This window comes from Lepidochelys kempii, chromosome 4 (genome assembly GCF_965140285.1).
Source record: "Lepidochelys kempii isolate rLepKem1 chromosome 4, rLepKem1.hap1, whole genome shotgun sequence".
NCBI lineage: Eukaryota > Metazoa > Chordata > Testudines > Cheloniidae > Lepidochelys > Lepidochelys kempii.
Genome location: NC_136383.1, coordinates 78,194,370 through 78,210,213, shown reverse-complemented (window position 1 = coordinate 78,210,213; position 15,844 = coordinate 78,194,370). Strand labels below are relative to the sequence as shown.

Sequence of the window (15,844 nt, the reverse complement as noted above, 5' to 3'; positions counted from 1 at the left end):
TACAGTTTTATTCAGAGAAACAATATCTCCTTGGCATTTGCAGCTATTTTGTTAAATGGTGGTGAAGGCTTTAATGAAGCATATGGTTTAATCAAAATATGTAAAAACGAAATGTTTGATTTTTGCTGTGGTAGGAGCTTATTCATAGTAGCTTAGTTCCTAAGGGTACTGCTCTGCGGGAGGAGTGGAATTATGCTGTCCAGAAATGTTTTGAAGATGTCAGTGTTCCAGTTAATAGGGGGTATACTTTGAACTGGTTGCCTTTAGGGGAAGTATTCCAGAAGGAAGAAGTCTTGAGTAGCTTTGTGCCTTTAAGGCATGACTAGATAATTGTGTCATAATGGGACTATATCTGAGAGCACTGTTGCTGCCTGTCATCACCAATAAGTAACAATAAGGACACCATCTTTCTGTGAACTGTTCAGCAGTGGGGTAGCATTGAAAAGGAAAACACAAGGAAGAGAGCAGTTTAATTACACTGACTTGTTTTGTGCTTGTGCTAGATTTTCAGGGGGAAGGCAAGAGTGGGGATGTGAGTGGACAGCTGCCAAATATTTTGTGTGTGTTTAAGGACTCATAGAAAACCTGGTCTCAGCCAGTGTATTCCCACTGTTTACTCCCCACAAAAGTGAGACACAAGATAATCAAAATGGGAAGCCTGCAGCTGCTTCCTGGTTGTTTGTATAGTTTACTCTATGCTGCTCTTTGCACCTTAGTTAGAATAAAACAAAGTCCTAAACAGAACAAGAATAATGTGCCCAATCAGCAGAATATGGATAATAAAAAGAGACTACCAAATATTGCTTCCTGGGATACCTTACTCATGATCGTCCCACCCCACCTCCCTTTTTAAGACAATGTGTATTCCATTCCCTTCATGGGTTCAAAAGGTCTCAACACACCAAAGGAAGGGAAATAGAGTATATTCAAGCCACCACTTTAATATATTACAACTTATTTGACAAAAAGACTCAAACACACGTTTTAGCTGATCTCAGTCATAACTCAGGTAGCTCTTCTGTCAGCTTGTGTGAAAGCCTTTCTGTAGCGTGGTCTTTTCCCTGAAATATTTAATCAGCAGACCGCTGGCTACCCAGTACTGATTAAGATTACAATTGTAATTCTGTGTTTACACTATGGCATTTTAATAACAGTACAACAAATAAAGAACCTAATAATGATGAACTTATATAATGAGGTGTTTTCATATTTCTTGGAAGAGCTGTCAAATGTGACTAGAGAGAGCTCCACAGTCAGAATCCAGGGTTAATCCACATATTTCCTTTTAAAAAAGACTGCATTTAGACAGTTACGTTTGGATAATGGCATATTATAGTATTGGCTCTTACTACATAATTGACTGCTGGCTAGTAGTTGGAATGCCAGTGTGGGGAAAAATGAGTTTCTACTATAAATCCTGAAAATCTGGCTTTATGTCTTTGTCCTTTCTGGTCTTTAAATCACATCTGACTGATAATGGGATATGATTCTTTGTTTACAGAAAGATTACTGGAATCTGTGGTGGCTCTTGTTAGGCTTAAAGCTAACCAAAAGAATGGTTTTTGTGTGTTGATTATAAAAAAATATATAGTAGGATGTTCTACGCTACAACTATTCATTTTTGTCCAGTCTCCTGCCTTTGACGGTAGTGTGTAGTATACTGCTTAGTAGAAGACCAATCCCAGCCTTCCTCCATAATAAGTTAGTTCCCTGTAAACCAAAGTGAATAAGCACCTTATAACAGAGGGATTGTGCAATATTTTATGCCCCTATTCAGGACAGCACTTAAGTATGTGCCAAAGTCTGATTGAAGTCAATGGGACTTAAGCAAATGCTTAAAATTAAGCAGTGTTCAAGTGCATTCCTGAATTAGGGCCTATACAGAGATGGAAGCTAAATTCCTTCTTGCCCCCAAAAGATACTAGCTATGAAAAGAATAATTATAACCACCTTCACTCCAAAGCAGTGATGTTTTAGCAATATTGTAGCATGTTCTGATTCAAGGCCCTTTCCACATGCTGGGGCTAAGAGTATTTCCTAAACTGGTTTTAAATGCGCTCTAAAAATTAGCTCAGGCTAACATGGCTAAGGCATTGTTTACCTAAGGGAAAAAGCCACAGTTGTTTTAGCTCATGATCGTGCCCCATATGTAGATTCTCAGAAAAGTCAGAGGGACTGTGTTCAGCATCGAGACCTTAGCAGTGTAGTGGGTTTTATTGTTTAGACTAACCTCCTAGTCTAGAAAAGCATTTTGTTTTCTTTTTAAACCCAAAACACTACCTTTTAAAGATAAGGCATAGCGATCTCCATTGGGCTGGCAAATTTAACTTGTTTTAGCCCAGTGTAGAAAAGACAGACCTAACTCCCATTAATGTGAATGATGGAATCTTATTCATTGGGATAGAACAGAACACACAGACACAAATGTGTCTTTGCATTTCCTTATATTAAAGCAAATTACATTCTGAAGTATTTTACGTTTCCTCATGTATTTCTGTGTTAAGAGCTTTCAGTCTTGGTGCCTATAAACGTGTAAACCTGCTGTTTTCTCCTCCACTCCCCTCCCCACACTTTACTGATACCTGTCAAAATGGTCCTGTCTAAGGTGCATGCTTGTACCACCGACACCTCCCTTTTCCTCCACTCGGTAGCTGTATAGACTCAGAATCTAGGCAGTTTTGGCTAGTTATGTTCTGATGTGAGCAGCAAGCATTGCAAAAGCATGTCAACCTATATGGGTTGTCTGTTCCAATTTGGGGGGGAAAACTTGGAAAGCTGCAGCAGAGCCTAGTGTCTGGAAAGGAAGCCTCTAAAAAGAGCCAAGAGCTATATTTAAGGAAAGCAGATTGAGACTTTATTTGGGGGGGCATTCTCAGACTTCAAGAAGTTGAAATCTTTAACAAATACAGCTTATATCTACCCTAAAGATAAAGTTACGTGTACTGAGGAATAGAGGAAAGAAGAGGAGCTGCGGAAAGCTATACATAGAACCTAAATCCAGGTTTTCAAATTCATCTAGGCGGAGATTACAAAATTACACCACATTTCTTAGTATTCTTGTGGCCCAGCGCTGCGGACTATCAGTAGCACAACATGCTTCTACTTGTGGGATCTGAGCGTGATATTCACACTGAGTCTTCCATGCCATGAGTGAGGGTGTGGAAACTTAATCCCTTTCCCTTCTGGCTGTTTTAATAGTGTCCAACCCTTCTCAGCTAGTGAATCTCATCACAGTGCAGGAGCCTGCAAGTTATAGCTAGGTTTTGATGTGACTACCCTTTTACCATGGTATTGAGCACTGTGAGGGAGGAGTAAAAGCAAGGGGGGAGGGAATGATGCTGAGCTTAATGAGCCTTTTTGTTGATGGCAGACAAATGTTACTTCAGTTACCAAGTGTAATTGAAGAGATGTTTCAGCGTAATGTGCACTAGCCAAATAAGTTTAATCATAGTTAATGTAGAATTTGCTAGTGCCGCCTATGGGTGAAAAACGCAGTCCTGAAACTAATTCTTAAGTCACAGAATCCTGATTTGGGAATAATGATTGAGGGAAAGATTCTTTCTTGAATGCTTAAAATAAGTTAAGTTAAAATGTTTGTAAAAGTATAATTTTGTATGGGCTCATTATTATGTATTATTTATCTAACACTGTAGCTCTACACATACTTCGCAAAATGATCAGACCAGAAGAGCTAGCATGCTATAACACAAACACGGAAAGAGTGGGGGATTTGAAGGAGGGGGTGATTAGCAGACAGAAGTGGGAGGCTCTTCAACTACACAGAGCAATATGGAAGAAGCTCAGAGAATTAAATTGAGAGGACTGGAAGGAGCATAGTGAAGGAGATGCTTCTAGTGCCCCCGATTTAAATGTCTTCACTGTGTCCATTTAGCAGTTGGGAAGTCAGAGTAGCCTAGTGGTTAGAATATCAGACTACAACTCTGAAGACTGGGGTTCTCTTCACCACTCTGCTACTGACTCTGACTGGTCAAGTTTCTTGACCTCTGCACTTGCTTTCTTCCCTGAAAAATAGGATCCTTCCCCACCTTTGAGATTGTATTGTGAAAAAGGCTGTAGAACTATGTCGGTTTCATATTTATGAGTCAGCGTGAATCTCTGTGGGATGCCCAAAGTTCCACTGTATCCATTAAGGGTTGTCTAGGAACGACATCAAGGTTCCTCTATTCTCTGAGGCTGTGGTTCCTCCTGCCAGCTTCACTAGTGAGGTCAGAATAGTTATATCCATTATTATTATATGAATTATTATATGAATTATACATTGCATAAATCACTCAGATATTAATGTGCCAAGTACAAACATTTTAACTTTAGCATCATCCTAAACACATTATTTCCCTCTTCCTCACTAGAGAAGTTGTATTCTGTCTCTCTTCGCTGCTAGGCTATTTACCTAAGAGCAAGAGAGCTTTTCTTAAAGAGAAAAAATTGAATATATTTTAAATGATTAGAACCACCATTTAAGACTCTAAATTAACAAGCTATAGGGATAGGCTTAAAAACAACAAATTAATACTCTTTAGAAGGTAACAAAAACAACCAACCTTTTAAGACCAAGTTCTGCTCTTGAGGAGCGGAAGATATTTCAAAGACCATGGGCAGTAAAAGCATTGAATCTTAGATGACTAGGGCTGTGAAGGAAGGAGGATGGGGTAAATAATGTATGGGGGAGGGATCAATCTGCCAGGTAAGGCTTTGGGCTTTGCTTACACCAGTGGTCTCCAACCTTTTTACTCACAAGATCACTTTTTGAATTTAAGTGCAACCCAGGATCTGCCCCCCAATTCCCAAAGGCCCTGCTTTGTTTACTCCCTTTCCCCCTTCCACTCCCCCCACTCACTTTCACCGGGCTAGGGCAGGGGTTTGGGGTTCAGGAGGGGGTGCGGGCTTTTGGGCTGGGGCTGAGGGGTTTGGAGTGTGGGAGGGGGCTCCAGGCTGAGCCTGGGGTAGGGGGTTGGGGGCAAGTTCTGGGAGGGAGTTTGGGTCCAAGAGGGGGCTCCAGGTGGAGCAGAATGTTGGGGTACAGGAGCGGGTATGCAGTGCTGGTTCTGGGAAGGGGCTCAGGGCTGGGGGGTTGAGGTGCGGGAGGGGTTTAGGCTCCCACCAGGTGGCACTTACCTCCGACAGCTCCTGGGCAGCAGTGCAGCGGGGCTAAGGTAGGCTCCCTGCCTGCCCAAGCCCCATGCCACTCCTGTAAGCAGCCAGCACACCCCTGCGCCCCCTGGGGAGGGGGCAGAGGTCTCTGTGCACTGCTCCTGTTTGCAAGCACTACTCCTGCAGCTCCCATTGGCCACAGTTCCCCATTCCCAGCCACTTCCAGGAGCAGCGTGACGCTGGGGCAGGCAGAGAGTCTGTCTTAGTGGCTGCACCACTGGACTTTTAGCGGCCGGAGATCGTGATTGACTGTCCGAGGCTCCAGGATCAACCAGTCGATCACGATCTACTGGTTGGTGACCACTGGTTTACACAGTTGCTCAAAAGCACAGCTGAAGAATAAAGAAGTTAGTTGATCTTTTGTCTCCCTTACTCCCCCTCCTCTAGACATGTGTGTCACAGTTCAGTGCCACTACACATGTATTTCCCCTCAGTTCATCCAGCAAGGGCACCCATTGTCAGGCTCCTACTTCCCCTGGCCATCACCTCACTTGGGTGGAGATGTGTATTTTTTTCTCTTCTAATGGGGGTATCCTAGGCTGCCTTCACTATTATTCCCAGCACAGACAAGCTGCCCAAGGACACCTGCTTGCTTCTACAAGCCATTACCCTCTGATCCCACTGAGGGTTACCAAAAGAAACTATACCATCTGCTCAAGAAACTCCCTGAAAAAGCACAAGAACAAATCCGCACAGACACACCCCCTAGAAACCCAACCAGGGGTATTCTTCCTGCTACCCAAGATCCATAAACCTGGAAATCCTGGACGCCCCATCATCTCGGGCATTGGCATCCTGACAGCAGGATTGTCTGGCTATGTAGACTCCCTCCTCAGGCCCTATGCTACCAGCACTCCGAGCTATCTTCGAGACACCACTGACTTCCTGAGGAAACTACAATCCATCGGTGATCTTCCTGAAAACACTATGGATGTCTAGTCACTATGGATGTAGATGCTCTCTTCACCAACATTCCACACAAAGATGGACTACAAGCCATCAGGAACAGTATCGCCAATAATGTCACGGCAAACCTGGTGGCTGAACTTTGTGACTTTGTCCTCACCCATAACTATTTCACATTTGGGGAGAATGTATACCTTCAAATCAGCAGCACTGCTATGGGTACTCGCATGGCCCCACAATATGCCAACATTTTTATGGCTGACTTAGAACATCGCTTCCTCAGCACTCGTCCCCTAATGCCCCTACTCTACTTGAGCTACATTGATGACATCTTCATCATCTGGACCCATGGAAAAGAAACCCTGGAGGAATTCCAGCATGATTTCAACAATTTCCATCCCACCATCAACCTCAGCCTGGACCGTCCACACAAGAGATCCACTTCCTGGACACTACGGTGCTAATAAGCGATGGTCACACAAACACCACCCTATACCAGAAACCTACTGACCTCTATGCTTACCTACATGCCTCCAGCTTTCATCCAGACCACACCACACGATCCGTTGTCTACAGCCAAGCTCTACGATACAACTGCGTTTGCTCCAACCCCTCAGACAGAGACAAACACCTACAAGATCTCTATCAAGCATTCTTACAACTACAATACCCACCTGCTGAAGTGAAGAAACAGACTGACAGAGCCAGAAGAGTACCTAGAAGTTACCTACTACAGGACAGGCCCAACAAAGAAAATAACAGACTCCACTAGCCATCACCTTCAGCCCCCAACTAAAACCTCTCCAGCACATCATCAAGGATCTACAACCTATCCTGAAGGATGACCTATCACTCTCACAGATCTTGGGAGACAGGCCAATCCTTGCTTACAGACGGCCCCCCAACCTGAAGCAAATACTTACCACCAACCACACAACAAAACCACTAACCCAGGAACCTATCCTTGCAACAAAGCCCGTTGCCAACTCTGTCCACATATCTATTCAGGGGACACCATCATCGGGCCTAGTCACATCAGCCACACTATCAGAGCCTCGTTCACCTCCATATCTACCAATGTGTTATACGCCATCATGTGCCAGCAATGCCCCTCTGCTATGTACATTGGCCAAACTGGACACTCTCTACGTAAAAGAATAAATGGACACAAATCAGACGTTAAGAATTATAACATTCAAAAACCTGTTGGAGAACACTTCAATCTCTTTGGTCACTCGATTACAGACCTAAAAGTGGCAATTCTCCACCAAAAAAACTTCAAAAACAGACTCCAACAAGAGACTTCTGAATTGGAATTAATTTGCAAACTGGATACAATTAACTTAGGCTTGACTAAAGACTGGGAGTGGATGTGTCATTACACAAAGTAAAACTATTTCCTATTCCACTTCCCCCACCCCCGGCACTGTTCCTCACACATTCTTGTCAACTGCTGGAAATGGCCCACCTTGATTATCACTACAAAAGGTGTGTCGTCGTCATCTTCCCCCCCCCCCCGGCTCATTGTTTCATGTTCTCTGTGTATCTAAATCTCCCCACTGTATTTTCCACTGCATGCATCTGATGAAGTGAGCTGTAGCTCACAAAAGCTTATGCTCAGATAAATTTGTTAGTCTCTGTGATGCCACAAGTATTCCTTTTCTTTCTTCAGAGATGGTTCACATGTGTAATTGCTGTGGTTATAAGGGTATGTCTACACTATGAAATTAGGTCAAATTTATAGAAGTCAGTTCTGCAGAAAGCGTTTTTATACAGGCAATTGTGTGTTTCCCCACACAAATGCTCTAAGTGCATGTAGTCGGTGGAGTGTGTCCACAGTACCGAGGCAACCATCGACTTCCAGAGTGTTGCACTATGGGTAGCTATTCCACAGTTCCCGAAGTCTCCGCCACCCATTTGAATTCTGGGTAGAAATCCCGGTGCCTGATGGGGCTAAAACATTGTTTCAGGTGGTTCTGGGTACGTATCGTCAGGCCCCCCTTCCCTCCCTCCCTCCTTCCCTCCCTCCATGAAAGGAAGGGCAGACAATTGTTTTGCGCCTTTTTTCTTGAGTTACCTATGCAGACACCATACCACGGCAAGCATGGAGCCCGCTCAGCTAACAGTTACCGTATATCTCCTGGGTGCTGGCAGACGCGGTACTGCATTGCTACACAGCAACAGTTTATTGCCTTTTGGCAGCAGACAGTGCAGTATGACTGGTAGCCATTGTCGACGTAGTCCAGGGTACTGTTTTAACCGACCTCAATGAGGTCAAGGGCGCCTGGGCAAACATGGGAGTGATTCAGCGAAGTCATTTCCCTTTTAAGTTTCGTTTCATGGCGATTCAGTCCTACTGGCAGTGCACTGTCTTTTAATCTGCAGCCAGCAGAAGACGATGGCCAGCAGTCATACTGTACTGTCTTCTGCCAAGCACCCAGGAGATGACGATGGCTAGCGGATGTACTGTACAGTCTGCTGCCATCAAGATGTATAAAGATAGATGAAGTGGATCAAAACAAGAAATAGACCAGATTTGTGTTGTATTCGTTTTCTCCTCCCTCCCTCCGTGAAATCAACGGCCTGCTAAACCCAGTTTTGAGTTCTAGCCTTGAGGGGGCCATTCTGTTTCTTGCAAAGCCACCCCTTTTGTTGATTTTAATTCCCTGTAAGCCAACCCTGTAAGCCATGTCGTCAGTCGCCCCTCCCTCTGTCAGAGGAACGGCAGACAATTGTTCCGCGCTTTTTTTTCTGTGCAGACGCCATACCACGGCAAGCATGGAGCCCGCTCAGATCACTTTGGCAATTAGGAGCACATTAAACACCATATGCATTATCCAGCAGTATATGCAGTACCAGAACCTAGCAAAGCGAAACCGGGCGAGTAGGTGATGTCAGCGTGGTGACGAGAGTGACCAGGACATGGACACAGACTTCTCTCAAAGCACGGGCCCTGGTAATGTGGGCATCATGGTGCTAAGGGGGCAGGTTCATGCAGTGGAACGCCGATTCTGGGCTTGGGAAACAAGCACAGACTGGTGGGACCGCATAGTGTTGCAGGTCTGGGACGATTCCCAGTGGCTGTGAAAATTTTGCATGCATAAGGGCACTTTCATGGAACTTTGTGCCTTGCTTTCCCCTGCCCTGAGGCTCAAGAATACCAAGATGAGAGCAGCCCTCACAGTTGAGAAGCAAGTGGCAATAGCCCTGTGGAAGCTTGCAACACCAGACAGCTACCGGTCAGTCGAGAATCAATTTGGAGTGGGCAAATCTACTGTGGGGGCTGCTGTGATGCAAGTAGCCAACGCAATCAAAGATCTGCTGATATCAAGGGTAGTGACACTGGGAAATTTGCAGGCCATAATGGATGGCTTTGCTGCAATGGGATTCCCTAACTGGGGTGGGACCATAGACGGAACCCATATCCCCATCTTGGCACCGGAGCACCAAGCCAGTGAGTACATAAACCACAACCACACTTTTCAGTAGTGCTGCAAGCACTGGTGGATCACAAGGGACGTTTCACCAACATCAACGTGGGATGTCCGGGAAAGGTACATGACACTCTCATCTTCAGGAACTCTGGTCTGTTTCAAAAGCTGCAGGAAGGGACTTTACTCCCAGACCAGATAATAACCATTGGGGATATTGAAATGCCTATAGTTATACTTGGGGACCCAGCATACCCCTTAATGCCATGGCTCATGAAGCCATACACAGGCAGCCTGGACAGTCAGGAGCTGTTCAACTAGAGGCTGAGCAAGTGCAGAATGGTGGTAGAATGTGCATTTGGATGTATAAAAGCGCGCTGGCGCAGTTTACTGACTCGGTTAGACCTCCGCGAAACCAGTATTCCTACTTTTATTACTGCTTGCTGTGCACTCCACAATATCTGTGAGAGTAAGGGGGAGATGTTTATGGTGGGGTGGGAGGTTGAGGCAAATCACCTGGCCACTGTTTACACACAGCCAGACACCAGGGCGGTTAGAAGAACACAGGAGGGCGCAGTCCGCATCAGAGAAGCTTTGAAAATCAGTTTCATGACTGGCCAGGCTACGGTGTGACAGTTCTGTTTGTTTCTCCTTGATGGAAACCCCCCCACCCCTTGGTTCACTCTACTTCCCTGTAAGCTAACCACTCTCCCCTCCTCCTTTTATTGCCTCTGCAAGCGGTGATCAAAGTAATTGTTGCTTCACATTCATGCATTCTTTATTAATTCATCACACAAATAGGGGGATAACTATCAAGGTAGCCCAGGAGGGGTGGTGGAGGAGAGAAGGACAAGGCCACACAGTACTTTAAAAAATTTTAAAACTTTAAAATTTATTGAATGCCAACCTTCTATTGGTTGGGCAATCCTCTGGGGTGGAGTGGCTGGGTGCCTGGAGGTCCCCCCACCGCGTTCTTGGGCATCTTGGTGAGGAGGCTATGGAACTTGGGGAGGAGGGCGGTTGGTTACACAGGGGCTGTAGCAGCGGCCTGTGCTCCAGCTGCCTTTCCTGCAGCTCAACCATATGCTGGAGCATATTAGTTTGATCCTCCAGCAGCCTCAGCATTGAATCCTGCCTCCTCTCATCACGCTGCTGCCACCTTTCAGCTTCAGCCCTCTCTTCAGCCCGTCACTTACTCTCTTCAGCCTGCCACCTCTCCTCCCGGTCATTTTGTGCTTTCCTGCACTCTGACATTGTCTGCCTTCACACATTCGTCTGGGCTCTGTCAGTGCTGGAGGACAGCATGAGCTCAGAGAAAATTTCATCGCGAGTGCGGTTTTTTCGCCTTCTAATCTTCGCTAGCCTCTGAGAAGGAGAAGATCCTGTGATCCTTGAAACACATGCAGCTGGTGGAGGAAATAAAAAAGGGACAGTGGTATTTAAAAAGACACATTTTATAGAACAATGGTGTCAAGGTTCCTCCCCCACTCTGAACTCTAGGGTACAGATGTGGGGACCTGCATGAAAAACCTCCTAAGCTTATCTTTACCAGCTTAGGTCAAAACTTCCCCAAGGTACAAAATATTCCACCCGTTGTCCTTGGACTGGCCGCTACCACCACCAAACTAATACTGGTTACTGGGGAAGAGCTGTTTGGACGCGTCCTTCCCCCCAAAATACTTCCCAAAACCTTGCACCCCACTTCCTGGACAAGGTTTGGTAAAAAGCCTCACCAATTTGCCTAGGTGACTACAGACCCAGACCCTTGGATCTTAAGAACAATGAACAATCCTCCCAACACTTGCACCCCCCCTTTCCTGGGAAATGTTGGATAAAAAGCCTCACCAATTTGCATAGGTGACCACAGACCCAAACCCTTGGATCTGAGAACAATGAAAAAGCATTCAGTGTTTTACAAGAAGACTTTTAATAAAAAATAGGAGTAAATAGAAATAAAGAAATCCCCCCTGTAAAATCAGGATGGTAGATATCTTACAGGGTAATTAGATTCAAAAACATAGAGAACCCCTCTAGGCAAAACCTTAAGTTACAAAAAAGATACACAGACAGAAATAGTTATTCTATTCAGCACAATTCTTTTCTCAGCCATTTAAAGAAATCATAATCTAACACATACCTAGCTAGATTACTTACTAAAAGTTCTAAGACTCCATTCCTGGTCTATCCCCGGTAAAGACCAGCATATAGACAGACACAGACCCTTTGTTTCTCTCCCTCCTCCCAGCTTTTGAAAGTATCTTGTCTCCTCATTGGTCATTTTGGTCAGGTGCCAGCGAGGTTACCTTTAGCTTCTTAACCCTTTACAGGTGAGAGGAGCTTTCCCCTGGCCAGGAGGGATTTCAAAGGGGTTTACCCTTCCCTTTATATTTATGACACGCCCCCCAAATCTCAGCTAGGGTGAAACACTGGCTGGGATTTCTTCCTGGAGCTCTAGGAAAAACAGAGTTAATAAGACACATGCATCTCTAAATATACTACCAAGTACATAAAGACTAACAATATTTTCCACATCTCAAGGACGATTTTAACCAGTTGACTCTGGGAAACTTTCACGGGAGAGTGCATCAGCCACTTTGTTAGAAGCTCCTGAGATGTGTTGGATGTCGAAATCAAAATCTTGGAGAGCTAAACTCCACCGAAGAAGTTTTTTGTTAGTTTCCTTGACGGTGTGAAGCCACTTCAGTGCAGCATGGTCGGTTTGCAGGTGGAAACGCCGTCCCCAAACATATGGGCGTAGCTTTTCCAGAGCATAGACAATGGCGTAACATTCTTTTTCAGTGACTGACCAGTTGCTTTCCCTCTCAGACAGTTTTTTGCTGAGAAACACTACAGGGTGGAATTCTTGATCAGGTCCTTTCTGCATTAAAACTGCTCCCACACCACGCTCGAACGCATCTGTGGTTACTAGGAACGGTTTGTCAAAGTCTGGGGCCCTTAGTACAGGGTCAGACATGAGTGTCGCTTTAAGCTTGTTAAAGGCCTTCTGACACTTTTCGGTCCACTGAACAGCATTTGGCTGTTTCTTTTTGGTTAGGTCTGTCAGTGGGGCAGCGATTTGGCTGTAGTGCGGTACAAATCGTCTGTAATAACCGGCCAAGCCTAAGAAGGATTGAACCTGTTTCTTTGACTTTGGGACAGGCCACTTTTGGATAGCATCCACTTTGGCCTGTAGGGGGCTGATAGTTCCTTGACCCACCTGGTGTCCAAGGTAAGTCACTCTGTTTAGGCCTATTTGACACTTCTTAGCCTTAACAGTTAGTCCTGCCTCCCTTATGCGCTCAAGGACTTTTTGTAGATGTTCCAGGTGGTCTGCCCAGGAATCCGAAAATATGGCCACATCGTCAAGGTAGGCGACTGCATATTCTCCTAATCCCGCTAGGAGACCATCTACAAGTCTTTGGAAAGTGGCGGGTGCATTTCGCAGCCCGAAAGGGAGTACATTAAATTCATACAGCCCGAGATGTGTGATGAAGGCTGACCTTTCCTTGGCAGATTCCTCTAGCGGTACCTGCCAGTACCCCTTGGTTAAGTCCAAGGTAGAGATGAACTGGGCCCGTCCCAGTTTCTCTAATAGTTCATCTGTGCGTGGCATTGGATAGTTGTCTGGGCGAGTTACAGCATTTAGCTTACGGTAGTCCACGCAAAAATGTATTTCCCCATCTGGTTTGGGAACTAGAACCACTGGAGATGCCCATGCACTTTCAGAGGGGCGGATTACACCCATCTGTAACATATCCTGGATCTCCCGTTCTATAGCAGTTTTAGCTTGAGGAGACACCCGGTAAGGTTGGACCCTAATTGGGTGAGCATTACCTGTGTCAATGGAGTGGTATGCCCGTTCAGTCAGTCCTGGGGTGGCTGAGAACGTTGGCGCGTAGCTAGTGCACAGCTCCTGGATCTGCTGTCGCTGCATACGCCCAAGGGTCATGGAGAGGTTCACCTCTTCCACACCACCAGCACATTTCCCTTCGTAGTAAACACCTTCAGGCCACTCAGCGTCGTCTCCTCCCTGGGCTGTAAACTGACTGACCTTTAATTCTCTGGAATAAAAGGGCTTTAGAGAATTAATATGGTACACCTTAGGCTTTCAGTTGGAGGTGGGGAATGCTATGAGATAATTAACAGCTCCCAGGCGCTCCTGGACCATGAATGGCCCTTCCCACGATGCTTCCATTTTATGGGCCTGGAGCGCCTTTAAGACCATGACCTGGTCCCCTACTTTGAAGGAACGCTCTCTGGCATGTTTATCATACCAGGCTTTTTGCTCTTTTTGAGCATCCTGTAAGTTTTCTTTAGCAAGGGCTAAAGAGGTTCGGAGGGTGTTTTGTAGGTTGGTTACAAAGTCCAGAATATTAGTTCCTGGAGAAGGTGTAAATCCCTCCCATTGCTGCTTCACCAACTGCAATGGCCCCTTAACCTCACGGCCATATACAAGTTCAAATGGGGAAAACCCTAAACTGGGATGTGGTACAGCTCTGTAGGCAAAGAGCAACTGCTGCAACACTAGGTCCCAATCATTGGAGTGCTCATTTACGAATTTATGTATCATGGCCCCCAAAGTTCCATTAAACTTCTCCACCATGCCATTTGTTTGATGATGGTAAGGAGTGGCAACCAAGTGATTTACCCCATGAGCTTTCCAAAGGTTTTTCATAGTTCCTGCCAGGAAATTAGTCCCTGCATCTGTGAGGATGTCGGAGGGCCAACCTACCCTGGCAAAAATGTCTGCTAGTGCCTGGCACACACTTTTAGCCCTGGTGTTGCTTAGAGCTACTGCTTCCGGCCATCGGGTAGCAAAATCCATGAAAGTCAGTATGTACTGCTTTCCTCTGGGTGTCTTTTTTGGAAAAGGACCCAGAATATCCACAGCTACTCGCTGAAATGGAACTTCAATGATGGGGAGTGGTTGTAGAGGGGCTTTGACCTGGTCTTGGGGTTTTCCCACTCTTTGGCACACCTCACAAGACTGGACATAGATAGAAACATCCTTGCCCATTCCCTCCCAGTGGAATGACCCCCCCCCAAACAGTCTTTGGTCCTGTTCACCCCAGCATGGCCACTAGGGTGATCATGGGCTAAGCTCAAGAGCTTGGCCCGGTATTTAGTTGGAACTACCAACTGTCTCTGAGGATGCCAGTCTTCCTGGTGTCCCCCAGAAAGAGTTTCCTTGTATAAAAGTCCTCTTTCTACAACAAACCTGGATCGATTAGAAGAGCTGAGAGGCGGTGGGTTGCTCCGTGCCGCCGTCCAAGCTCTCTGGAGGCTTTCATCTGCTTCCTGTTCGGTCTGGAACTGTTCCCTTGATGCTGGAGACATCAGTCCCTCATTGGATTGGGGACCTAGGCTTGGTCCCTCTGGAAGCGATATAAGGGATGGAGCTGTTTCCGTTGACTGTGAACCGCTCTCCGCTGGTGCACTATGTTGGGATTCAGGCTCCGGCTGAGCCTCTTGTGTAGAGTTATCGGCTGTTGCCAGTTCAGGTTCGGTGGGGCCCTCTGGTGTTGAGGTTGCAAGTACTGGATTCAGTGCTGACACGGGGTCTGGTGTTGGTTGTTCGGCTGGTTCCGGTTCTGGGACTGGTTCCGTCTGGGTCTCTGGGACTGGATCCACTACTGCTGTTGCAGACATTGGCCTGGGGTCCGGGTCCATCACCTCTGACCGGGTCCTGATAGAAGTTTCCGGAACAGAGCTAGGACTCATGGCTTGTTTAGCCTGGCTGCGGGTGACTGTTCCCACCCTCTTGGCCTGCTTCACATGATTGGCCAAGTCTTCCCCCAACAGCATGGGGATGGGATAATCATCATAGACTGCAAAAGTCCACATTCCTGACCAGCCCTTGTACTGGACAGGCAACTTGGCTGTAGGCAAATTGAAAGAGTTGGACTTGAAGGGTTGAATCGTCACTTGGATCTCTGGGTTGATTAAATTGGGGTCCACTAAGGAAGCATGGATAGCTGACACTTGTGCTCCGGTGTCCCTCCACGCGGTGACCTTCTTCCCGCCCACACTCACAGTTTCCCTCCGCTCCAAGGGTATCTGGGAGGTATCTGGGCCTGTGGACCTCTGGTGTGATTCCAGTGCAATGAACTGTAATCTGTTGGGGTTCTTGGGGCAGTTGGCCTTTACATGCCCCAGCTCGTTACACTTAAAACATCATCCAGCTGACGGGTCACTGGGACGAGGAGGGTTGCTGGAGAACGGGGTGGTGGGACGATAAGGGGTCTGGAGGGTTCTTTGGGAGGTAGGTGGGGCTTTGGGCGGCCCCCGGTAATAGGGTGTGGTCTGGGGTGGTCCCTTCTGGTCTCCGCTCCAAC

The 15,844-nt window shown here is 46.3% G+C and overlaps 1 protein-coding gene across 1 annotated transcript in view; it reads left to right on the top strand.

The window, feature by feature from the left end:
• Positions 1 to 15,844, top strand: part of DCTD (dCMP deaminase) — a 178,725-nt gene that overhangs the window by 35,952 nt on the left and 126,929 nt on the right. The window lies entirely within an intron of this gene.